Below are 27057 nucleotides of genomic sequence, written 5' to 3'. Positions count from 1 at the left end.
AACTTGGAACTGGTGCCACCTTGGGTCTGGGAACCATCCTGCATATTGTGGATTGTCAGGAGCCAGCTGAACATTCTCGGCCACAGACCCCAATCAAAAACAACGGCCCGTTTCACAGGCAAACAAAACTCAGCTGCCCCGCTTCTGGATGGGAGATTGCAGGAGGCACTTGACACTGTGAAACCAGCCCCACTTGGCACTGGTGCCACCTTGGGTCTGGGAACCATGCTGCGTATCATGGATTTTCAGGAGCCAGCCGGCCACTCCCAGCCATAGGCCCCCAAACAAAAACCACAGCCTTTTTCTCTGGCAAACAAAATTCAGCTGCCCCACTTCTGGATGGCAGATTGCAGGAGCCACTTGGGACTATCACACCAGCACAACATGGCACTGGTGCCACCTTGGATATGGGAACCATCCTTCCTATCGTGGATTTTCAGGGGCCAGCCGGTCACTCTCAGCCATAGGCCCCAAACACAAACCACGGCCCTTTTCTCTGGAAAACAAAACTCAACTGCCCCTCTTCTGGATGGCAGATTGCAGGAGCCACTGGGTACTATGAAACTAGTCCTACTTGGCACTGGTGCCACCTTGGGTCTGGGAACCATGCTGCGTATCATGGATTTTCAGGAGCCAGCCGTCCACTGCCAGCCACAGGCCCCGAAACACAAACAACAGCCTTTTTCTCTGGCAAACAAAATTCAGCTGCCCCGCTTCTGGATGGCAGATTGCAGGAACCACTTGGTACTAACAAACCAGCCCGACTTGGCACTGGTGCCACCTTGGGTCTGGGAACCATCCTGCGTATCGTGGATTCTAAGGAGCCAGCTGGCCACTCCCAGCCACAGGCCCCAAAATACACACAACGGCGCTTTTCCCTGGAAAACAAAACTCGCCTGCCAACTTTTTGATGGCAGATTGCAGGAGCCACTTGGTACTATCAAACCAGCCCAACTTGGCACTGGTGCCACCATGGGTCTGGTCACCATCCTGCCTATCGTAGCTTTTCAGGAGCCAGCCGGTCACTCCCAGCCATAGGCCCCCAGAAAAAAACCTCGGTCCGTTTCCCTGGAAAACAAAAGTAAGCTGCCCCGCTTCTGGATGGCAGATTGCAGGAGCCACTTGGTGCTATCAAACCAGCCCGACTTGGCACTGGTGCCACCTTGGGTCTGGGAACCATCCTGCGTATCCTGTGTTCTAAGGAGCCAGCCGGCCACTCCCAGCCACAGTCCCCCAAACACAAACAACGGCGCTTTTCCCTGGAAAACAAAACTGACCTGCCAACTTTTTGATGGCAGATTGCAGGAGCAACTTGGTACTATCAAACCAGCCCAACTTGGCACTGGTGCCACCATGGGTCTGGTCACCATCCTGCCTATCGTAGCTTTTCAGGAGCCAGCCGGTCACTCCCAGCCATAGGTCCCCAGACAAATACCTCGGCCCGTTTCCCTGGCAAACAAAAGTAAGCTGCCCCGCTTCTGGATGGCAGATTGCAGGAGCCACTTGGTACAATCATACCAGCCCAACTTGACACTGGTGCCACCTTGGCTCTGGGAACCATGCTGCGTAACCCGGATTCTAAGACGACAGGCAGCCACTGCCAGCCACAGGCCTCCAAACAAAATCAACGGCGCTTTTCCCTGGAAAACAAAACTCGCCTGACAACTTTTAGATGGCAGATTGCAGGAGCCAGTTGGTACCATCAAACCAGCCCAACTTGGCACTGGTGCCACCTTGGGTCTGGGAACCATCCTGCCTATTGTTGCTTTTCAGGAGCCAGCCGGTCACTTCTAGCCATACGTCCCCAGTCACAAACCTCGGCCCGTTTCCCTGGCACACAAATGTAAGCTACCCCGCTTCAGGATGGCAGATTGCAGGAGCCACTTTTCACCATCAAACCAGCCCGACGTGGCACTGGTGCCACCTTGGGTCTGGGAACCATCCTGCGTATCGTGTGTTCTAAGGAGCCAGCCGGCCACTCCCAGCCACAGTCCCCCAAACACAAACAACGGCGCTTTTCCCTGGAAAACAAAACTGGCCTGCCAACTTTTTGATGGCAGATTGCAGGAGCCACTTGGTACTATCAAACCAGCCCAACTTGGCACTGGTGCCACCATGGGTCTGGTCACCATCCTGCCTATCGTAGCTTTTCAGGAGCCAGCCGGTCACTCCCAGCCATAGGCCCCCAGACACAAACCTCGGCCCGTTTCCCTGGCAAACAAAAGTAAGCTGCCCCGCTTCTGCATGGCAGATTGCAGGTGCTATTTAGTACTATCAAACCAGCCCGACTTGGCACTGGTGCCACCTCTGGTCTGGGAACCATCCTGCCTATCGTGGATTTTCAGGCGCCAGACGGCCACTATCAGCCATATGCCCCCAAAAACAAACCACGGCCCTTTCCTCTGGTAAACAAAACTCACCTGCCTCTCTTCTGGATGGCAAATTTTAGGACGCACTTTGTACTACGAAAACCGCCCGACTTGGCACTGGTGCCACCTTGGGTCAGGGAACCATCCTGCCTATCGTAGCTTTTCAGGAGCCAGCCGGTCACTCCCAGCCATAGGTCCCCAGACAAATACCTCGGCCCGTTTCCCTGGCAAACAAAAGTAAGCTGCCCCGCTTCTGGATGGCAGATTGCAGGAGCTATTTAGTACTATCAAACCAGCCCAACTTGACACTGGTGCCACCTTGGGTCTGGGAACCATGCTGCGTAACCCGGATTCTAAGACGACAGGCAGCCACTGCCAGCCACAGGCCTCCAAACAAAATCAACGGCGCTTTTCCCTGGAAAACAAAACTCGCCTGACAACTTTTAGATGGCAGATTGCAGGAGCCAGTTGGTACCATCAAACCAGCCCAACTTGGCACTGGTGCCACCTTGGGTCTGGGAATCATCCTGCCTATTGTTGCTTTTCAGGAGCCAGCCGGTCACTTCTAGCCCTAGGCCCCCAGTCATAAACCTCGGCCCGTTTCCCTGGCACACAAATGTAAGCTACCCCGCTTCAGGATGGCAGATTGCAGGAGCCACTTTTCACCATCAAACCAGCCCGACGTGGCACTGGTGCCACCTTGGGTCTGGGAACCATCCTGCGTATCGTGTGTTCTAAGGAGCCAGCCGGCCACTCCCACCCACAGTCCCCCAAACACAAACAACGGCGCTTTTCCCTGGAAAACAAAACTGGCCTGCCAACTTTTTGATGGCAGATTGCAGGAGCCACTTGGTACTATCAAACCAGCCCAACTTGGCACTGGTGCCACCATGGGTCTGGTAACCATCCTGCCTATCGTAGCTTTTTAAGGAGCCATCAGGCCACGCCCAGCCATATAGCCCCAAAAACAAACCACGGACCATTTCTCTTGGAAACAAAAATCCGCTGCCCCACGTCAGGATGGCAGATTGCAGGAGCCACTTTGCACCATCAAACCACCCCGACTTGGCACTGGTGCCATCTTGGATCTGGGAACCATCCTGCCTATCGTAGCTTTTCAGGAGCCAGCCGGTTACTCCCAACCATAGGCCCCCAGACAGAAATCTCTGCCCGTTTCCCTGGCAAACAAAAGTAAGCTACCCCGCTTCTGGATGGCAGATTGCAGGAGCCACTTGGTACTATCAAACCAGCCCAACTTGGCACTGGTGCCACCATGGGTCTGGTCACCCTCCTGCCTATCGTAGCTTTTCAGGAGCCAGGCGGTCACTCCCAGCCATAGGCCCCCAGACAAATACCTCGGCCCGTTTCCCTGGCAAACAAATGTAAGCTGCCCCGCTTCTGGATGGCAGATTGCAGGAGCCACATGGTACTATCAAACCAGGCCAACATGGCACTGGTGCCACCTTGGCTCTGGGAACCATCCTGCCTATCGTGGATTTTCAGGCGCCAGCCGGCCACTCTCAGCCATATGCCCCCAAACACAAACCACGGCCCTTTTCTCTGGTAAACAAAACTCAACTGCCCCTCTTCTGGATGGCAAATTGCAGGACGCACTTGGTACTACGAAAACAGCCCGACTTGGCAGTGATGCCACCTTGGGTCAGGGAACCATCCTGCGTATCGATGTTTTTAAGGAGTCAGCCGGCAAATTCCACCAATATACCCCCAAAAAAAACCCACGGAACTTTTCTCCAGCAAGCAAAAATCCGCTGCCCCGCGTCTGGATGGCAGATTGCAGGAGCTATTTAGTATTATCAAACCAGCCCGACTTGGCACTGGTGCCGCCATGGGTCTGGTCACCATCCTGCCTATCGTAGCTTTTCAGGAGCCAGCCGGTCACTCTCAGCCATAGGCCCCAAACACAAACCACGGCCCTTTTCTCTGGAAAACAAAACTCAACTGCCCCTCTTCTGGATGGCAGATTGCAGGAGCCACTGGGTACTATGAAACCAGCCCTACTTGGCACTGGTGCCACCTTGGGTCTGGGAACCATGCTGCGTATCATGGATTTTCAGGAGCCAGCCGTCCACTGCGAGCCACAGGCCCCGAAACACAAACAACAGCCTTTTTCTCTGGCAAACAAAATTCAGCTGCCCCGCTTCTGGATGGCAGATTGCAGGAACCACTTGGTACTAACAAACCAGCCCGACTTGGCACTGGTGCCACCTTGGGTCTGGGAACCATCCTGCGTATCGTGGATTCTAAGGAGCCAGCTGGCCACTCCCAGCCACAGGCCCCAAAACACACACAACGGCGCTTTTCCCTGGAAAACAAAACTCGCCTGCCAACTTTTTGATGGCAGATTGCAGGAGCCACTTGGTACTATCAAACCAGCCCAACTTGGCACTGGTGCCACCATGGGTCTGGTCACCATCCTGCCTATCGTAGCTTTTCAGGAGCCAGGCGGTCACTCCCAGCCATAGGCCCCCAGACACAAACCTCGGCCTGTTTCCCTGGCACACAAAAGTAAGCTACCGCACTTCTGGATGGCAGATTGCAGGAGCCACTTTGCACCATCAAACCAGCCCGACTTGGCACTGGTGCCACCTTGGCTCTGGGAACCATGCTGTGTAACCCGGATTCTAAGAAGACAGGCAGCCACTGCCAGCCACAGGCCTCCAAACAAAATCAACGGCGCTTTTCCCTGGAAAACAAAACTCGCCTGACAACTTTTAGATGGCAGATTGCAGGAGCCAGTTGGTACCATCAAACCAGCCCAACTTGGCACTGGTGCCACCTTGGGTCTGGGAACCATCCTGCCTATTGTTGCTTTTCAGGAGCCAGCCGGTCACTCCTAGCCCTAGGCCCCCAGTCATAAACCTCGGCCCGTTTCCCTGGCACACAAAAGTAAGCTACCCCGCTTCAGGATGGCAGATTGCAGGAGCCACTTTTCACCATCAAACCAGCCCGACGTGGCACTGGTGCCACCTTGGGTCTGGGAACCATCCTGCGTATCGTGTGTTCTAAGGAGCCAGCCGGCCACTCCCACCAACAGTCCCCCAAACACAAACAACGGCGCTTTTCCCTGGAAAACAAAACTCGACTGACAACTTTTTGATGGCAGATTGCAGGAGCCACTTGGTACTATCAAACCAGCCCAACTTGGCACTGGTGCCACCATGGGTCTGGTAACCATCCTGCCTATCGTAGCTTTTCAGGAGCCAGCCGGTCACTCCCAGCCATAGGCCCCCAGACACAAACCTCGGCCCGTTTCCCTGGCAAACAAAAGTAAGCTGCCCCGCTTCTGCATGGCAGATTGCAGGTGCTATTTAGTACTATCAAACCAGCCCGACTTGGCACTGGTGCCACCTCTGGTCTGGGAACCATCCTGCCTATCGTGGATTTTCAGGCGCCAGACGGCCACTATCAGCCATATGCCCCCAAAAACAAACCACGGCCCTTTTCTCTGGTAAACAAAACTCAACTGCCCCTCTTCTGGATGGCAAATTTTAGGACGCACTTTGTACTACGAAAACCGCCCGACTTGGCACTGGTGCCACCTTGGGTCAGGGAACCATCCTGCCTATCGTAGCTTTTTAAGGAGCCAGCAGGCCACGCCCAGCCATATAGCCCCAAAAAAAACCACGGACCATTTCTCTTGGAAACAAAAATCCGCTGCCCCGCGTCAGGATGGCAGATTGCAGGAGCCACGTTGCACCATCAAACCACCCCGACTTGGCACTGGTGCCATCTTGGATCTGGGAACCATCCTGCCTATCGTAGCTTTTCAGGAGCCAGCCGGTTACTCCCAACCATAGGCCCCCAGACAGAAAGCTCTGCCCGTTTCCCTGGCAAACAAAAGTAAGCTACCCCGCTTCTGGATGGCAGATTGCAGGAGCCACTTGGTACTATCAAACCAGCCCAACTTGACACTGGTGCCACTTTGGGTCTGGGAACCATGCTGCGTAACGTAGATTCTAAGGCGCCAGGCGGCCACTCCCAGCCACAGGCCCCCAAACACAAACAACGGCGCTTTTCCCTGGAAAACAAAACTCGCCTGCCAGCTTTTTGATGGCAGATTGCAGGAGCCACTTGGTACTATCAAATCATCCCAACTCTGCACTGGTGCCACTATGGGTCTGGGAACCATCCTGCCAATTGTACCATTTCAGGAGCCAGCCGGTCACTCCCAGCCATAGGCCCCCATCACAAACCTCGGACCGTTTCCCTGGCAAACAAAATTAAGCTGCCCCGATTCTGGATGGCAGATTGCAGGAGCCACTCGGTAGTGTCAAAACAGCCCGACTTGGCACTGGTGCCACCTTGGGTCTGGGAACCATCCTGCGTATCGTGGATTCTAAGCAGCCACCCGGCCACTCCGTGCCACAGGCGCCCAAACACAAACAACGGCGCTTTTCCCTGGAAAACAAAACTCTCCTGCCAACATTTTGATGGCAGATTGCAGGAGCCACTTGGTACTATCAAACCAGCCCAACTTGGCACTGGTGCCACCATGGGTCTGGTCACCATCCTGCCTATCGTAGCTTTTCAGGAGCCAGCCGGTCACTCCCAGCCATAAACCCCCAGACACAAACGTCGGCCCGTTTCCCTGGAAAACAAAAGTAAGCACCCACGATTCTGGATGGCAGATTGCAGGAGCCACTTGGGAGTATCAAATTAGCCCAACTTGGCACTGGTGCCATCATGGGTCTGGAAAACATCCTGCCTATCTTAGCTTTTCAGGAGCCGGCCGGTCACTCCCTGCCATAGGCCCCCAGAGAAATACCTCGGCCCGTTTCCCTGGCAAACAAAAGTAAGCTGCCCCTCTTCTGGATGGCAGATTGCAGGAACCACTTGCTACTATCAAACCAGCCCAACTTGGCACTGGTGCCACCTTGGCTCTGGGAACCATGCTGCGTAACGTAGATTCTAAGAGGACAGGCGGACATTCCCAGCCACAGGCCTCTAAACAAAAACAACGGCGCGTTACCCTGGAAAACAAAACTCGCCTGCCAACTTTTTGATGGCAGATTGCAGGAGCCACTTGGTACTATCAAACCAGCCCAACTTGGCACTGGTGCCACCATGGGTCTGGTCACCATCCTGCCTATAGTAGCTTTTCAGGAGCCAGCCGGTCACTCCCAGCCATAGGCCCCCAGACAAATACCTCGGCCCGTTTCCCTGGCAAACAAAAGTAAGCTGCCCCGCTTCTGGATGGCAGATTGCAGGAGCCACATGGTACTATCAAACCAGGCCAACATGGCACTGGTGCCACCTTGGCTCTGGGAACCATCCTGCCTATCGTGGATTTTCAGGCGCCAGCCGGCCACTCTCAGCCATATGCCCCAAAACACAAACCACGGCCCTTTTCTCTGGTAAACAAAACTCAACTGCCCCTCTTCTGGATGGCAAATTGCAGGACGCACTTGGTACTACGAAAACAGCCCGACTTGGCAGTGATGCCACCTTGGGTCAGGGAACCATCCTGCGTATCGATGTTTTTAAGGAGTCAGCCGGCAACGTCCAGCCATATACCACCAAAAAAAACCCACGGAATTTTTCTCCAGCAAGCAAAAATCCGCTGCCCCGCGTCTGGATGGCAGATTGCAGGAGCCACTTGGTACTATGAAATCAGCCGAACATGTCACTGGTGCCACCATGGGTCTGGTCACCATCCTGCCTATCGTAGCTTTTCAGGAGCCAGCCGGTCACTCCCAGCCATAGGCCCCCAGACACAAACCTCGGCCCGTTTCCCTGGCAAACAAAAGTAAGCTGCCCCGCTTCTGCATGGTAGATTGCAGGAACCATTTGCTACAATCAAACCAGCCCAACTTGGCACTGGTGCCACCTCAGGTCTGGGAACCATCCTGCGTATTTTGGATTCTAAGGAGCCAGCCGGCCACTCCCAGCCACAGGCCCCCAAACACAAACAACGGCGCTTTTCCCTGGAAAACAAAACTTGCCTGCCAACATTTTGATGGCAGATTGCAGGAGCCACTTGGTACTATCAAACCAGCCCAACTTGCCACTGGTGCCACCATGGGTCTGGTCACCATCCTGCCTATCGTAGTTTTTCAGGAGCCAGCCGGTCACTCCCTGCCATAGGCCCCCAGACAAAACCTCGGCGCTTTTCCCTGGCAAACAAAAGTAAGCTGCCCCGCTTCTGGATGGCAGATTGCAGGACGCACTTGGTAGTATCAAACCAGCCCAACTTGGCACTGGTGCCACCTCAGGTCTGGGAACCATCCTGCGTATCGTGGATTCTAATTAGCCATCCGGCCACTCCCAGCCACAGGCCCCCAAACAAAAACAACGGCGCTTTTCCCTGGATAACAAATTCGCCTGCCAACTTTTTGATGGCAGATTGCAGGAGCCACTTGGTACTATCAAACCAGCCCAACTTGGCACTGGTGCCACCATGGGTCTGGTCACCATCCTGCCTATCGTAGCTCTTCAGGAGACAGCCGGTCACTCCCAGCCATAGGCCCCCAGACAAAAACCTCGGCCCTTTTCCCTGGCAAACAAAAGTAAGTTAACCCGCTTCTGGATGGCAGATTGCAGGAGCCGCTTTTCACCATCAAACTAGCCCGACTTGGCACTGGCTTCACCTCTGGTCTGGGAACCATCCTGCCTGTCGTGGATTCTAATTAGCCAGCCGGCCACTCCCAGCCACAGGCCCCCAAACACAAACAACGGCGCTTTTCCCTGGGAAACAAAACTCGCCTGCCAAGTTTTGATGGCAGATTGCAGGAGCCACTTGGTACTATCAAACCAGCCCAACTTGGCACTGGTGCCACCATGGGTCTGGTCACCATCCTGCCTATCGTAGCCTTTCAGGAGCCAGCCGGTCACTCCCAGCCATAGGCCCCCAGACACAAACCTCGGCCCGTTTCCCGGGCAAACAAAAGTAAGCTGCCCCGCTTCTGGATGGCAGATTGCAGGAACCACTTGGTACTATCAAACCAGCCCAACTTGGGACTGGTGCCACCTTGGGTCTGGGAACCATGCTGTGTATCGTGGATTCTAAGGAGCCAGGCGGCCACTCCCAGCCACAGGCCCCCAAACACAAACAACGGCGCTTTTCCCTGGAAAACAAAACTCGCCTGACATCTTTTTGATGGCAGATTGCAGGAACCACTTGGTACTATCAAACCAGCCCAACTTGGCACTGGTGCCACCTTGGGTCTGGGAACCATGCTGCGTATCGTGGATTCTAAGGAGCCAGCCGGCCACTCCAGCCACAGGCCCGCAGACACAAACAACGGCGCTTTTCCCTGGAAAACAAAACTCGCCTGCCGACTTTTTGATGGCAGATTGCAGGAGCCACTTGGTACTATGAAATCAGCCGAACATGGCACTGGTGCCACCATGGGTCTGGTCACCATCCTGCCTATCGTAGCTTTTCAGTAGCCAGCCGGTCACTCCCAGCCATAGGCCCCCTGACACAATGCTCGGCCCGTTTCCCTGGCAAACAAAAGTAAGCTGCCCCGCTTCTGGATGGCAGATTGCAGGACGCACTTGGTACTATAAAACCAGCCCGACTTGGCACTGGTGCCACCTCAGGTCTGGGAACCATCCTGCGTATCGTGGATTCTAAGGAGCCAGCCGGCCACTCCCAGCCACAGGCCCCCAAACACAAACAACGGCGCTTTTCCCTGGAAAACAAAACTCGCCTGCCGACATTTTGATGGCAGATTGCAGGAGCCACTTGGTACTATCAAACCAGCCCAACTTGGCACTGGTGCCACCATGGGTCTGGTCACCATCCTGCCTATCGTAGCTTTTCAGGAGCCAGCCGGTCACTCCCAGCCATAGTCCCCGAGACACAAAGCTCGGACCGTTTCCCTGGCAAACAAAAGTAAGCTGCCCCGCTTCTGGATGGCAGATTGCAGGAGCCACTTTGCACCATCATACTAGCCCGACTTGGCACTGGTGCCACCTTGGGTCTGGGAACCATCCTGCGTATCGTGGATTCTAAGCAGCCAGCCGGCCACTCCCAGCCACAGGCCCCCAAACACAAACAACGGCGCTTTTCCCTGGAAAATAAAAACTCGCCTGCCAAATTTTGACGGCAGATTGCAGGAGCCACTTGGTACTATCAAATCAGCCCAACTTGGGACTGGTGCCACCATGGGTCTGGTCACCATCCTGCCTATCGTAGCTTTTCAGGAGCCAGCCGGTCACTCTCAGCCATAGGCCCCCAGACAAAAACCACGGCCCGTTTCCCTGGCAAACAAAAGTAAGCTGCCCTGCTTCTGGATGGCAGATTGCAGGAACCACTTGGTACTATCAAACCAGCAAAACTTGGCACTGGTGCCACCTTGGGTCTGGATACCATGCTGCGTATCGTGGATTCTAAGGAGCCAGCCGGCCACTCCCAGCCACAGGCCCCCAAACACAAACAACGGCGCTTTTCCCTGGAAAACAAAACTCTCCTGCCAACTTTTTGATGGCAGATTGCAGGAGCCACTTGGTTTTATCAAATCAGCCCAACTTGGCACTGGTGCCACCATGGGTCTGGTCACCATCCTGCCTATCTTAGCTTTTCAGGAGCCAGCCGGTCACTCCCCGCCATAGGCCCCCAGACAAAAAGCTCGGCCCGTTTCCCTGGCAAACAAAAGTAAGCTACCCCGCTTCTGGATGGCAGATTGCAGGAGCCACTTTGCACCATCAAACTAGCCCGTCTTGGCACTGGTGCCACCTTGGGTCTGGGAACCATCCTGCGTATCGTGGATTCTAATTAGCCAGCCGGCCACTCCCTACCACAGGCCCCCAAACAAAAACAACGGCGCTTTTCCCTGGAAAACAAAACTCGCCTACCAACTATTTGATGGCAGATTACAGGAGCCACTTGGTACTATCAAACCAGCCCAACTTGGCACTGGTGCCACCATGGGTCTGGTCACAATCCTGCCTTTCGTAACTTTTCAGGAGCCAGCCGGTCACTCCCAGCCATAGGTCCCCAGTCACAAACCTCGGCCCGTTTCCCTGGCAAACAAAAGTAAGCTGCCCCGCTTCTGGATGGCAGATTGCAGGAGCCACTTGGTACTATCAAACCAGTCCGACTTGGCACTGGTGCCACCTCTGGTCTGGGACCCATCCTGCGTATCGTGGATTCTAAGGAGCCAGTCGGCCACTCCCAGCCACAGGCCCCCAAACACAAACAACGGCACGTTTCCGTGGCAAACAAAAGTAAGCTGCCCCGCTTCTGGATGGCAGATTGCAGGAACCACTTGGTAGTATCCAACCAGCACAACTTGGCACTGGTGGCACCTCTTGTCTGGTAACCATGCTGCGTATCGTGGTTTCTAAGGAGCCAGCCGGGCACTCCCAACCACAGGTCCCCAAACACAAACAATGGCGCTTTTCCCTGGAAAACAAAACTCGCCTGCCAACTTTTTGATGGCAGATTGCAGGAGCCACTTGGTACTATCAAACCAGCCCAACTTGGCACTGGTGCCACCATGGGTCTGGTCACCATCCTGCCTATCGTAGCTTTTCAGGAGCCAGCCGGTCACTCCCTGCCATAGGCCCCGAGACAGAAAGCCCGGCCCGTTTCCCTGGCAAACAAAAGTAAGCTGCCCCGCTTCTGGATGGCAGATTGCAGGAGCCACTTTGTACTATCAAACCAGCCCGACTTGGCACTGGTGCCACCTCTGGTCTGGGAACCATGCTGCGTATCGTGGATTTTAAGGAGCCAGTCGGCCACTCCCAGCCATATGCCTCCAAACACAAACAACGGTCCATTTCCCTGGTAAACAAAAGTAAGCTGCCCCGCTTCTGGATGTCAGATTGCAGGAACCACTTGTTGCCAAGTCGGGCTGGTTTGATAGTACCAAGTGGCTCCTGCAATCTGCCATCAAAAAGTTGGCAAGCGAGTTTTGTTTTCCAGGGAAAAGCGCCGTTGTTTTTGTTTGGGGGCCTGTGGCTGGGAGTGGCCAGCTGTCTCCTTAGAATCCACGATACGCAGGATGGGTCCCAGACCAGAGGTGGCACCAGTGCCAAGTCGGGCTGGTTTGATGGTGCAAAGTGACTCCTGCAATCTGCCATCCAGAAGCGGGGTAGCTTACTTTTGTTTGCCAGGGAAACGGGTAGAGCTTTGTGTCTGGGGGCCTATGGCTGGGAGTGACCGGCTGGCTCCTGAAAAGCTACGATAGGCAGGATGGTGACCAGACCCATGGTGGCACCAGTGCCAAGTTGGGCTGGTTTGATAGTACCAAGTGGCTCCTGCAATCTGCCATCAAAAAGTTGGCAGGTGAGTTTTGTTTTCCAGGGAAAAGCACCGTTGTTTGTGTTTGGGGGCCTGTGGCTGGGAGTGGCCAGCTGGCTCCTTAGAATCCACGATACGCAGGATGGTTCCCAGACCAGAGGTGGCACCAGTGCCATGTTGGCCTGGTTTGATAGTACAAAGTGGCTCCTGCAATCTGCCATCCAGAAGCGGGGCAGCTTACTTTTGTTTGCCAGGGAAACGGGCCGGGCTTTCTGTCTCGGGGCCTATGGCAGGGAGTGACCGGCTGGCTCCTGAAAAGCTACGATAGGCAGGATGGTGACCAGACCCATGGTGGCACCAGTGCCAAGTTGGGCTGGTTTGATAGTACCAAGTGGCTCCTGCAATCTGCCATCAAAAAGTTGGCAGGCGAGTTTTGTTTTCCAGGGAAAAGCGCCATTGTTTGTGTTTGGGGACCTGTGGTTGGGAGTGCCCGGCTGGCTCCTTAGAAACCACGATACGCAGGATGGTTCCCAGAGCCATGGTGGCACCAGTGCCAAGTTGGGCTGGTTTGATAGTACCAAGTGGCTCCTGCAATCTGCCATCCAGAAGCGGGTCAGCTTACTTTTGTTTGCCAGGGAAACGGGCCGAGGTTTGTGTCTGGGGGCCTATGGCTGGGAGTGACCGGCTGGCTACTGAAAAGCTACGATAGGCAGGATGGTTACCAGACTCATGGTGGCACCAGTGCCAAGTCCGGCTGGTTTGATAATACTAAATAGCTCCTGAAATCTGCCATTCAGACGCGGGGCAGCGGATTTTTGTTTGCTGGAGAAAAGTTCCGTGGTTTTTTTTTGGGGGTATATGGCTGGACATGGCCGGCTGGCTCCTTAAAAAGATCGATACACAGGATTGTTCCCTGACCCAAGGTGGCATCACTGCCAAGTCGGGCTGTTTTCGTAGTACCAAGTGCGTCCTGCAATTTGCCATCCAGAAGAGGGGCAGTTGAGTTTTGTTTGCCAGAGCAAAGGGCCGTGGTATGTGTTTGGGGGCATATGGCTGAGAGTGGCCGGCTGGCCCCTGAAAATCCACGATAGGCAGGATGGTTCCCAGAGCCAAGGTGGCACCAGTGCCATGTTGGCCTGATTTGATAGTACCATGTGGCTGCTGTAATCTGCAATCCAGAAGCGGGGCAGCTTACTTTTGTTTGCCAGGGAAACGGGCCGAGATATTTGTCTGGGGGCCTATGGCTGGGAGTGACCGGCTGGCTCCTGAAAAGCTACGATAGGCAGGATGGTGACCAGACCCATGGTGGCACCAGTACCAAGTTGGGCTGGTTTGATAGTACCAAGTGGCTCCTGCAATCTGCCATCAAAAATTTGGCAGGCGAGTTTTGTTTTCCAGGGAAAAGCGCCGTTGTTTTTGTTTAGAGGCCTGTGGCTGGGAGTGGCCGCCTGTCCTCGTAGAATCTACGTTACGCAGCATGGTTCCCAGAGCCAAGGTGGCACGAGGGCCAAGTCGGGCAGGTTTGATAGTACCAAATGCATCCTGCAATCTGCCATCCAAAAGCGGGGCAGTTTACTTTTGTTTGCCAGGGAAACGGGCCGAGGTTTGTGTCTGGGGGCCTATGGCAGGGAGTGACCGGCTGGCTCCTGAAAAGCTATGATAGGCAGGATGTTTACCAGACCCATGGTGGCACCAGTGCCAAGTTGGGCTGATTTGATAGTACCAAGTGGCTCCTGCAATGTGCCATCCAGAATCGGGGCAGCTTACTTTTGTTTTCCAGGGAAACGGGCCGAGGTTTGTGTCTGGGGGTCTATGGCTGGGAGTGACCGGCTGGCTCCTGAAAAGCTACGATAGGCAGGATGGTGACCAGACCCATGGTGGCACCAGTGCCAAGTTGGGCTGGTTTGATAGCACCAAGTGGCTCCTGCAATCTGCCATCAAAATGTTGGCAGGCGAGTTTTGTTTTCCAGGGAAAAGCGCCGTTGTTTGTGTTTGGGCGCCTGTGGCTCAGAGTGGCCGGGTGGCTGCTTAGAATCCACGATACGCAGGATGGTTCCCAGACCCAAGGTGGCACCAGTGCCAAGTCGGGCTGGTTTGACACTACCAAGTGGCTCCTGCAATCTGCCATCCAGAATCGGGGCAGCTTAATTTTGTTTGCCAGGGAAACGGTCCGAGGTTTGTGTCTGGGGGCCTATGGCTGCGAGTGACCGGCTGGCTCCTGAAAAGCTACAATAGGCAGGATGGTTCCCAGACCCATAGTGGCACCAGTGCCAAGTTGGGATGATTTGATAGTACCAAGTGGCTCCTGCAATCTGCCATCAAAAAGCTGGCAGGCGAGTTTTGTTTTCCAGGGAAAAGCGCCGTTGTTTGTGTTTGGGGGCCTGTGGCTGGGAGTGGCCGGCTGGCTCCTTAGAATCCACGATATGCAGGATTGTTCCCAGACCCAAGGTGGCACCAGTGCCAAGTCGGGCTGGTTTGATGGTGCAAAGTGGCTCCTGCAATCTGCCATCCAGACGCGGGGCAGCGGATTTTTGTTTCCATGAGAAATGGTCCGTGGTTTGTTTTTGGGGGTATATGGCTGGGCGTGGCCGGCTGGCTCCTTAAAAAGCTCGATATGCAGGATGGTTCCCTGACACAAGGTGGCACCAGTGCCACGTCGGGCGGTTTTCGTAGTACAAAGTGCGTCCTAAAATTTGCCATCCAGAAGAGGGGCAGTTGACTTTTGTTTGCCAGAGAAAAGGGCCGTGGTTTGTTTTTGGGGGCATATGGCTGAGAGTGGCCGGCTGGCCCCTGAAAATCCACGATAGGCAGGATGGTTCCCAGACCAGAGGTGTCACCAGTGCCAAGTCGGGCTGGATTGATAGTACTAAATAGCTCCTGCAATCTGCCATCCAGAAGCGGGGCAGCTTACTTTTGTTTGCCAGGGAAACGGGCCGAGGTTTGTGTCTCAGGGCCTATGGCTGGGAGTGACCGGCTGGCTCCTGAAAAGCTACGATAGGCAGGATGGTGACCAGACCCATGGTGGCACCAGTGCCAAGTTGGGCTGGTTTGATAGTACCAAGTGGCTCCGGCAATCTGCCATCAAAAAGTTGGCAGGCGAGTCTTGTTTTCCAGGGAAAAGCGCCGTTGTTTGTGTTTGGGGGCCTGTGGCTGGGAGTGGCCAGCTGGCTCCTTAGAACCCACGATACGCAGGATGGTTCCCAGACCAGAGGTGGCACCAGTGCCAAGTTGGGCTGGTTTGATGGTGCAAAGTGGCTCCTGCAATCTGCCATCCAGAAGCGGGGTAGCTTACTTTTGTTTGCCAGGGAAACGGGCCGAAATATTTGTCTAGGGGCCTCTGGCTGGGGGTGGCTGGCTGGCACCTGAAAAGCTACGATAGGCAGGATGGTGACCAGACCCATGGTGGCACCAGTGCCAAGTTGGGCTGGTTTGATAGTACCAAGTGGCTCCTGCAATCTGCCATCAAAATGTTGGCAGGCGAGTTTTGTTTTCCAGGGAAAAGCGCCGTTGTGTGTGTTTTGGGCGCCTGTGGCTGGGAGTGGCCAGCTGGCTCCTTAGAATCCACGATACGCAGGATGGTTCCCAGACCCAAGGTGGCACCAGTGCCAAGTCGGGCTGGTTTGTTAGTACCAAGTGGTTCCTGCAATCTGCCATCCAGAAGCGGGGCAGCTGAATTTTGTTTGCCAGAGAAAAAGGCTGTTGTTTGTGTTTCGGGGCCTGTGGCTGGCAGTGGACGGCTGGCTCCTGAAAATCCATGATACGCAGGATGGTTCCCAGACCCAAGGTGGCACCAGTGCCAAGTCGGGCTGGTTTGATACTACCAAGTGCGTCCTGCAATCTGCCATCCAGAAGCGGGGCAGCTTAATTTTGTTTGCCAGGGAAACGGGCCGTGAGTTTTGTATGGGGGCCTATGGCTGAGAGTGGCCGGCTGGCTCCTGAAAATCCACGCTAGGCAGCATGTTTCCCAGATGCAAGGTGGCACCAGTGCCAAGTCGGGCTGGTTTCATGGTGCAAAGTGGCTCCTGCAATCTGCCATCCAGAAGCGGGGCAGCTGATTTTTGTTTGCCAGAGAAAAATTCCGTGGATTGTTTTTGGGGGCATATTGCTGGGAGTGGCCGGCTTGGCTCCTTAAAATGCTCGATACGCATGATGGTTCCCAGGCCCAAGGTGTCACCACTACCAAGTCGGCCTGCGGTTTTAGTATCAAGTTCATCCTGCAATTTGCCATCCAGAAGAGGGGCAGTTGAGTTTTGTTTGCCAGAGAAACGGGCCGAGGTTTCTGTTTGGGGACATATGGCTGAGAGTGGCCGGGTGGCCCCTGAATATCCACGATACACAGCATGGTTCCCAGATCCAAGGTGGCACCAGTGCCAAGTTGGGCTGGTTTGATAGTCCCAAGTGTCTCCTGCAATCTGCCATCCAGAAGCGGGGCAGCTTACTTTTTTTTGCCAGAGAAATAGGCCTAGGTTTTTGTCTGGGGGCCTGTGGCTAGGAGTGGCCGGCTGGCTCCTTAGAATCCACGATACGCAGGATGTTTCCCAGACCCAAGGTGGCACCAGTGCCAAGTCGGGCTGGTTTGATAGTACCAAGTGGCTCCTGCAAACTCCATCAAAATGTTGGCAGACGTGTTTTGTTTTCCAGGGAACAGCGCCGTTGATTATGTTTGGGGACTTGTGGCTGGGAGTGGCCGGCTGGCTCCTTAGAATCCACGATACGCAGGATGGTTCCCAGACCCAAGGTGGCACCAGTGCCAAGTCGGGCTGGTTTGATTACACCAAGTGGCTCCTGCAATCTGCCATCCAGAAGTGAGGCAGCTAAGTTTTGTTTGCCAGAAAAAAGGGCCGTGGTTTTTGTTGGGGGCCTGTGGCTGGGAGTAGCCGGCTGGCTCCTTAAAATCCACGATAGGCTGGATGGTTCCCAGACCCAAGGTGGCACCAGTGCCAAGTAGGGCTGGTTTCATAGTACCAAGTGGCTCCTGCAATCTGCCATCCAGAAGCGGTGCAGTTGAGTTTTGTTTGCCAGAGAAAAGGGCCGTGGGTTGTGTTTGGGGGCATATGGCTGGGAGTGGCCGGCTGTCTCATTAAAAAGATCGATACGCAGGATGGTTCCCAGACCCAAGGTGGCACCAGTGCCAAGTCGGGCTGTTTTTATAGTACCAAGTGCGTCCTGCAATTTGCCATCCAGAAGAGGGGCAGTGGAGTTTTGTTTGCCAGAGGATAGCGCCGTTGTTTGTGTTTGGGGGCTTGTGGCTGGGAGTGGCCGACTGGCGCCTTAGAATCTGTGTTACGCAGCATGGTTCCCAGACCAGAGGTGGCACCAGTGCCAAGTTGGGCTGGTTTGATAGTACCAAGTGGCTCCTGCAATCTGCCATCCAGAAGTGGGGCAGCTTACTTTTGTTTGCCAGGGAAACGGGCCGAGGTTTGTGACTGGGGACCTATGGCTGGGAGTGACCGGCTATCTCCTGAAAAGCTACGATAGGCAGGATGGTGACCAGACCCATGGTGGCACCAGTGCCAAGTTGGGCTGGTTTGATAGTACCAAGTGGCTCCTGCAATCTGCCATCAAAAAGTTGTCAGGCGAGTTTTGTTTTCCAGGGAAAAGCGCCGTTGTTTGTATTTGGGGGCCTGTGGCTGGGAGTGGCCGGCTGGCTCCTTTGAACCCACAATACGCAGGATGGTTCCCAGACCCAAGGTGGCACCAGTGCCAAGTCGGGCTGGTTTGATACTACCAAGTGCGTCCTGCAATCTGCCATCCAGAAGCGGGGCAGCTGAATTTTGTTTGCCAGGGAAACGGGCCGTGGGTTTTGTTTGGGGGCCTATGGCTGAGAGTGGCCGGCTGGCTCCTGAAAATCCACGCTAGGCAGCATGGTTCCCAGATGCAAGGTGGCACCAGTGCCAAGTCGGGCTGGTTTGATGGTGCAAAGTGGCTCCTGCAATCTGCCATCCAGAAGCGGGGCAGCTGATTTTTGTTTGCCATAGAAAAATTCCGTGGATTGTTTTTGGGGGCATATTGCTGGGAGTGGCCGGCTGGCTCCTTAAAATGCTCGATACGCATGATGGTTCCCAGGTCCAAGGTGTCACCACTACCAAGTCGGCCTGCGGTTTTAGTATCAAGTTCATCCTGCAATTTGCCATCCAGAAGAGGGGCAGTTGAGTTTTGTTTGCCAGAGAAACGGGCCGAGGTTTCTGTTTGGGGACATATGGCTGAGAGTGGCCGGCTGGCCCCTGAATATCCACGATACACAGCATGGTTCCCAGATCCAAGGTGGCACCAGTGCCAAGTTGGGCTGGTTTGATAGTACCAAGTGTCTCCTGCAATCTGCCATCCAGAAGCGGGGCAGCTTACTTTTGTTTGCCAGAGAAATAGGCCTAGGTTTTTGTCTGGGGGCCTGTGGCTAGGAGTGGCCGGCTGGCTCCTAAGAATCCACGATACGCAGGATGTTTCCCAGACCCAAGGTGGCACCAGTGCCAAGTCGGGCTGGTTTGATAGTACCAAGTGGCTCCTGCAAACTCCATCAAAAAGTTGGCAGGCGTGTTTTGTTTTCCAGGGAACAGCGCCGTTGATTTTGTTTGGGGGCCTGTGGCTGGGAGTGGCCGGCTGGCTCCTTAGAATCCACGATACGCAGGATGGTTCCCAGACCCAAGGTGGCACCAGTGCCAAGTCGGGCTGGTTTGATTACACCAAGTGGCTCCTGCAATCTGCCATCCAGAAGTGAGGCAGCTAAGTTTTGTTTGCCAGAAAAAAGGGCCGTGGTTTTTGTTGGGGGCCTGTGGCTGGGAGTGGCCGGCTGGCTCCTTAGAATCCACCATACGCAGGATGGTTCCCAGACCCAAGGTGGCACCAGTGCCAAGTCGGGCTGGTTTGATAGTACCAAGTGGCTCCTGCAATCTGCCATCCAGAAGCGGTGCAGTTGAGTTTTGTTTGCCAGAGAAAAGGGCCGTGGGTTGTGTTTGGGGGCATATGGCTGGGAGTGGCCGGCTGTCTCATTAAAAAGATCGATACGCAGGATGGTTCCCAGACCCAAGGTGGCACCAGTGCCAAGTCGGGCTGTTTTTATAGTACCAAGTGCGTCCTGCAATTTGCCATCCAGAAGAGGGGCAGTGGAGTTTTGTTTGCCAGAGAATAGCGCCGTTGTTTGTGTTTGGGAGCTTGTGGCTGGGAGTGGCCGACTGGCGCCGTAGAATCTGTGTTACGCAGCATGGTTCCCAGACCAGAGGTGGCACCAGTGCCAAGTTGGGCTGGTTTGATAGTACCAAGTGGCTCCTGCAATCTGCCATCCAGAAGCGGGGCAGCTTACTTTTGTTTGCCAGGGAAACGGGCCGAGGTTTGTGACTGGGGACCTATGGCTGGGAGTGACCGGCTGGCTCCTGAAAAGCTACGATAGGCAGGATGGTGACCAGACCCATGGTGGCACCAGTGCCAAGTTGGGCTGGTTTGATAGTACCAAGTGGCTCCTGCAATCTGCCATCAAAAAGTTGTCAGGCGAGTTTTGTTTTCCAGGGAAAAGCGCCGTTGTTTGTATTTGGGGGCCTGTGGCTGGGAGTGGCCGGCTGGCTCCTTTGAACCCACAATACGCAGGATGGTTCCCAGACCCAAGGTGGCACCAGTGCCAAGTCGGGCTGGTTTGATACTACCAAGTGCGTCCTGCAATCTGCCATCCAGAAGCGGGGCAGCTTAATTTTGTTTGCCAGGGAAACGGGCCGTGGGTTTTGTTTGGGGGCCTATGGCTGAGAGTGGCCGGCTGGCTCCTGAAAATCCACGCTAGGCAGCATGGTTCCCAGATGCAAGGTGGCACCAGTGCCAAGTCGGGCTGGTTTGATGGTGCAAAGTGGCTCCTGCAATCTGCCATCCAGAAGCGGGGCAGCTGATTTTTGTTTGCCAGAGAAAAATTCCGTGGATTGTTTTTGGGGGCATATTGCTGGGAGTGGCCGGCTGGCTCCTTAAAATGCTCGATACGCATGATGGTTCCCAGGTCCAAGGTGTCACCACTACCAAGTCGGCCTGCGGTTTTAGTATCAAGTTCATCCTGCAATTTGCCATCCAGAAGAGGGGCAGTTGAGTTTTGTTTGCCAGAGAAACGGGCCGAGGTTTCTGTTTGGGGACATATGGCTGAGAGTGGCCGGCTGGCCCCTGAATATCCACGATACACAGCATGGTTCCCAGATCCAAGGTGGCACCAGTGCCAAGTTGGGCTGGTTTGATAGTACCAAGTGTCTCCTGCAATCTGCCATCCAGAAGCGGGGCAGCTTACTTTTGTTTGCCAGAGAAATAGGCCTAGGTTTTTGTCTGGGGGCCTGTGGCTAGGAGTGGCCGGCTGGCTCCTAAGAATCCACGATACGCAGGATGTTTCCCAGACCCAAGGTGGCACCAGTGCCAAGTCGGGCTGGTTTGATAGTACCAAGTGGCTCCTGCAAACTCCATCAAAAAGTTGGCAGGCGTGTTTTGTTTTCCAGGGAACAGCGCCGTTGATTTTGTTTGGGGGCCTGTGGCTGGGAGTGGCCGGCTGGCTCCTTAGAATCCACGATACGCAGGATGGTTCCCAGACCCAAGGTGGCACCAGTGCCAAGTCGGGCTGGTTTGATTACACCAAGTGGCTCCTGCAATCTGCCATCCAGAAGTGAGGCAGCTAAGTTTTGTTTGCCAGAAAAAAGGGCCGTGGTTTTTGTTGGGGGCCTGTGGCTGGGAGTGGCCGGCTGGCTCCTTAGAATCCACCATACGCAGGATGGTTCCCAGACCCAAGGTGGCACCAGTGCCAAGTCGGGCTGGTTTGATAGTCCCAAGTGGCTCCTGCAAACTGCCATCCAGAAGCGGGGCAGCTGAGTTTTGTTTGCCAGGGAAATGGGCCGTTGTTTGTGTTTGGGGGCCTGTGGCTGGGAGTGTTCGGCTGGTTCCTGAATATGTACGATACGCAGGATTGTTCCCAGACCCAAGGTGGCACCAGTGCCAAGTCGGGCTGGTTTGATGGTGCAAAGTGGCTCCTGCAATCTGCCATCCAGACGCGGGGCAGCGGATTTTTGTTTCCATGAGAAATGGTCCGTGGTTTGTTTTTGGGGGTATATGGCTGGGCCTGGCCGGCTGGCTCCTTAAAAAGCTCGATATGCAGGATGGTTCCCTGACACAAGGTGGCACCAGTGCCACGTCGGGCGGTTTTCGTAGTACAAAGTGCGTCCTAAAATTTGCCATCCAGAATAGGGGCAGTTGAGTTTTGTTTGCCAGAGAAAAGGTCCGTGGTTTGTTTTTGGGGGCATATGGCTGAGAGTGGCTGGCTGGCCCCTGAAAATCCACGATACACAGGATGGTTCCCAGATCCAAGGTGGCACCTGTGCCAAGTCGGGCTGATTTGATAGTACTAAGTAGCTCCTGCAATCTGCCATCCAGAAGCGGGGCAGCTTACTTTTGTTTGCCAGGGAAACGGGCCGAGGTTTGTGTTTGGGGGCCTATGGCTGAGAGTGACCGGCTGGCTCCTGAAAAGCTACAATAGGCAGGATGGTGACCAGACCCATGGTGGCACCAGTGCCAAGTTGGGCTGGTTTGATAGTACCAAGTGGTTCCTGCAATCTGCCATCCAGAAGCAGGGCAGCTGAGTTTTGTTTGCCAGAGAAAAGGGCCTTGGTTTGTGTTTGGGGGCATATGGCTGGGTGTGGCCAGCTGGCTCCTTAAAATGCACGATATGCAACATGGCTCCCAGACCCAAGGTGGCACCAGTGCCAAGTTGGGCTGGTTTGATAGTACCAAGTGGCTCCTGCAATCTTCCATGATCACGTGGAGAAATACTTTCTGGTTTCAGCCTCATGCTCTTTCTTCTCTCCCTCAACTTCTCTATCACCTCTCATCTGGTTCACATGCGCTGTCTTCAAGGTCCACAGGCTACTTTTCACAGAATCTTCTGGCCTGATGAAGTAAGAATGATGAATAGAACAGAGCTGGGATCTATTTTCCAGTTTGGATAAAATGCATTCTGCACACAAATCCAAGGAGAACGGGCTGCCCCGATGCCCAGAAAATCTTTCACTCCTGCTAGTGTTCTACGTCAACCGCAACTTAGTCTGAAAGAAAAGCTTTTTCTCTGAGAGCATCTGAGAGGTTTGCATGAAGCACTGATATCTGACATATGCAATTTTGAATAGGAGAGGAAAAAGAAAATGGCAAGGAGTTTTTAATTTTAGTGGTTTCAATTTTAATTTCCGTGCACTTTTTCAAAACTTGTCAGCTCAAATGCCCATCAACATCTTTTAGTCATCTGTAAGTCAGTATTCATATAAAATGTGCTTCAAATCCAAAGAATTTCAAATTTGCACTCCAAGCTTCTATGCCTAGATTTATGATTTCCTACACATATTAGATGAAAGGAAGGCCTTTTTTACTGTGGGAGTGCTGGAACACTGGAACAGGTTGCCCAGAGAAGTTGTGGGTGTCCCATCCCTGAAAGTATTCAAGGTCACCTTGGACGGGGCTTGGAGCAGCAACAAAGGAGAAGCTTGATGGTAGAGAAACAAAGTTGGACTATAGAAGAAACTCGGATTGAAGTATAGGATCAAGTTTTCTCTCAGCTCTTGGGGTAAATTCAAAGTTGTACAAAATGACATTTATCTGTGCTATTCACTACTGTAACAGAAAGTTTCATGAAAACTGTACAGAAGATAGTAAATTTTAAAAGAGATAAGAATTACAGCATAAAATCCATGGGATAGGTTACAACATGAGACACTCTCTAAGAGAAAATCTCTGTGTTTCAGCACTTCATCGGGGTAAGATTTCATGAAGTGCCAAAGAAGGCGGCAAAATATCATTCGGGACATTATTTACTGGAATTCAGCCTGGCCATTAGTAGGAACTGCCTTTGAACATATCATGTAGATATACCACACACGCTTTCCCTTCACTGAAAAATTACTGTTTACAACAAATAAGCAATTGACGATCAAAATTGATTGAAAGCATCTTAAACATGTCAAGTATTTCATTGTAGATGATCTGTGATCCAAATGCTTCTTCCACCTTCGAGAGGGACAGAAGAATTCTTCCATATCATGATGGTTTAAAATTGTATCAACCAATGTTTTCTGCTGAAAAGATATCATCTATTTTTTTCTATTTTTGGAAGAAAATATTCCTAGACATACAACAGGTGAGAACTAAGTAATTTTAAAGAAACAAATGAAATGAAAATATTCTGTAAATAGAATGAAATGAAAAGCTGTGTTTTAAATAGGAGCTAAATATTAAACAGAATTTTTGTACCAGGCATTTGAATTACTGCACCAGCTCTTTTGCCCATCAAGAGAGGCATTTAGCATTTCAGTCTTTTCCAAGGTGTTCATGATCTGCTATGCTGATCTCTGTGTGTGCCTAGGTGTGTGTGGAGGGGGGGGCATATGAAGGGGAGTGTGTATGTTTGCTTTACAATTGTTGTGGCAGATTCATGCCTCAGCTCCACATTTTGTTTTAAAAAGGTCACACCGAGTGGATATGAAGTTTACTATCAACAAGAGATCGATTCCCAAATCATCCATTTGACTCTCCCTTATAAATCATGTGCTTTGTTGCATATTTTATCAAATATACTTTCAAGCCAGATGGAGGAAGGAGGATGTGGGAATCCCTCCACCATCTTGCAACTTTTATGTAAGTAGGTTTTCAAGAAAATCATCATTTCTCTTTTAAATATGTCTGGAACAGGCATGATGGTAGTGTCAACCTGTTGGAGTTTTTGTTGCTGGAAGAAGTTGTACAAAAGGATTGGTTTTTACATTGACCAGTTACTGAATCAAGCGCAGGAATACATTGGAAATTTAGCTGGGGGTTCCTTTTCCCAGCAGACTACTTCTAGAACGAGCTTGTACACTGAAGCTGACTCTTTTGCTCTCTTTTTGTTTCTTTCCTATTTTCTTGGCTTCTTTGCCACTATCTAGACAATTTTGGAACTTTGTTCCCAACTAAAATGGTTTCAATAGTCTGATTGTGATCATACATTTTTACAAGGAATTTTTAAAATCTTTCCTCGAGTCCAGAAAGTCAAGGACTTAGATCTTTTTCTTCCCTTATCAATATTGCCATGAAATTGATAAATAAAGACCAACTCTTTATTTTTGTTTTTAACCCACGTAGATAATTCCCATCCATTAATCCATTTTGTGGACCAATAGCTGCCATTCTGATGGAAGCTGTCACTTCTTAACAATAGGCATTCTGTGACTATGTTGACTGCACTTTGGGTGAAGATCCTAACTGGTCTTAGATATACATAGGGAGAAATTTGCTCAGCCAGTGTCAGTCTTAAGCATGCGTATCAGAAGATCTTTCTAGAGCTGGGAATTTTCCCATGAAAGGGATTCAGTTAGGGAAGAGACACTTGTGCCAGAGTTTTACATTCTTCTTGAACACTGCTTAAGGAACTTAGATGCCATGTCCATTTGGATCTCTGTCTGCACAGAACTTTGTCATGCCAGCGCTTTGAAATGCATCTTGAAGAGAATTCACTAGCACAGAATGAAAGAGAGTGGAAGGGGTTGGTGGGGCTAACCAGGCCCAACCCCCCTGCCTAAACCAGGATACCTAGAGCCTCTTGCCCAGGATTCTATCTGGGTGTACTTTTAATGTCTTCAAAGATCCAGGCTCCACAATCTTTCTGGGCAGTCTGTGCCGTGGTTCAGTCACCCTGACAGTAAAGAAACATTTACTGATGTTCAAAGGCAATCTCCTGTATTTCAGTGTGTGCCCACTGCCTCTTGTCTTTTCCCTCAGCATCACTGAAAAGACACTGATTCCCTCCCCTTTGCACTATTGCTTCCATATGTATGTGTGATGCCATGTAGAGGTATGTCAAAAACCTCCCTGAAGCCCAGGCAGATAATATTCCCTTCATCTACCAGTCAAGTTGATTCATCAGAGGAGTTTAAAGTGATGTTCAGCATGAAATTCCCCTGAAAAATCATGCTAACTACATTATTTGGTCATCTGTCATGTGCCTGGCAAGGATTTCCAGGAAGAGCTGCTTCATCAACTTCCTGGGGATAAAAAAGAGGCTGGCTGGTTTGTACTATGGCGAGTCCTCTTAATTGCCTTTTTTGAAGATGGGTGTCATTTGCTAACATCCACTCTTTAGCTCCTCTTCTCATCTACACCTCGGCAAAAAGCTTTTCCACTATGTCTGGCTAGGAAAAACTGTGCCAGCACAGAAAACATCTCCCATCGTGTTCTAGAAGTTGCACGGATGTCTGCCAAGTGTTTGGCAGGAAGAAAAGAAAAGTTGTCCAAAACAGCTTCCAATCGAATGTTCCTGTGATTGGAAAAGTCAGGAGAGTGCAAAGGTACTGTTTTCTATCAGTTGGCAAGGTGCGCACACAATCCCAGTGTTGTACAGCTTGCTTCTTCACCTTCCCGAAGCTGCCGCTCTCGCCGGCTGCCGGAGCCCAAGAAGCGGCTTCTTCGCGCAAAGACGATTGTGCCGCTCACAGGGCTCTCCTTAGCGCGGCTTCTGCCGAAAGACGCCCGGCAGCGGCTCTTACCTCCGGAGAGCATCCTACCTTCGTCTTTAGCTCCTCTTCTCATCTACACCTCGGCAAAAAGCTTTTCCACTATGTCTGGCTAGGAAAAACTGTGCCAGCACAGAAAACATCTCCCATCGTGTTCTAGAAGTTGCACGGATGTCTGCCAAGTGTTTGGCAGGAAGAAAAGAAAAGTTGTCCAAAACAGCTTCCAATCGAATGTTCCTGTGATTGGAAAAGTCAGGAGAGTGCAAAGGTACTGTTTTCTATCAGTTGGCAAGGTGCGCACACAATCCCAGTGTTGTACAGCTTGCTTCTTCACCTTCCCGAAGCTGCCGCTCTCGCCGGCTGCCGGAGCCCAAGAAGCGGCTTCTTCGCGCAAAGACGATTGTGCCGCTCACAGTGCTCTCCTTAGCGCGGCTTCTGCCGAAAGACGCCCGGCAGCGGCTCTTACCTCCGGAGAGCATCCTACCTTCGTCTTTCGCGTCTTTTGTAGTCTACATCTTAGCAAAACGCTTCTCCACTATGTCTGGCTAGGAAAAACTGTGCCAGCACAGAAAACATCTCCCATCGTGTTCTAGAAGTTGCACGGATGTCTGCCAAGTGTTTGGCAGGAAGAAAAGAAAAGTTGTCCAAAACAGCTTCCAATCGAATGTTCCTGTGATTGGAAAAGTCAGGAGAGTGCAAAGGTACTGTTTTCTATCAGTTGGCAAGGTGCGCACACAATCCCAGTGTTGTACAGCTTGCTTCTTCACCTTCCCGAAGCTGCCGCTCTCGCCGGCTCCCGGAGCCCAAGAAGCGGCTTCTTCGCGCAAAGACGATTGTGCCGCTCACAGTGCTCTCCTTAGCGCGGCTTCTGCCGAAAGACGCCCGGCAGCGGCTCTTACCTCCGGAGAGCATCCTACCTTCGTCTTTCGCGTCTTATGTAGTCTACACCTCGGCAAAAAGCTTTTCCACTATGTCTGGCTAGGAAAAACTGTGCCAGCACAGA

The sequence above is a fragment of the Melospiza melodia genome, chromosome 6 (genome assembly GCF_035770615.1).
Source record: "Melospiza melodia melodia isolate bMelMel2 chromosome 6, bMelMel2.pri, whole genome shotgun sequence".
In the NCBI taxonomy this organism is placed as follows: Eukaryota; Metazoa; Chordata; class Aves; order Passeriformes; family Passerellidae; genus Melospiza; species Melospiza melodia.
This window is presented reverse-complemented; position numbering follows the sequence as displayed.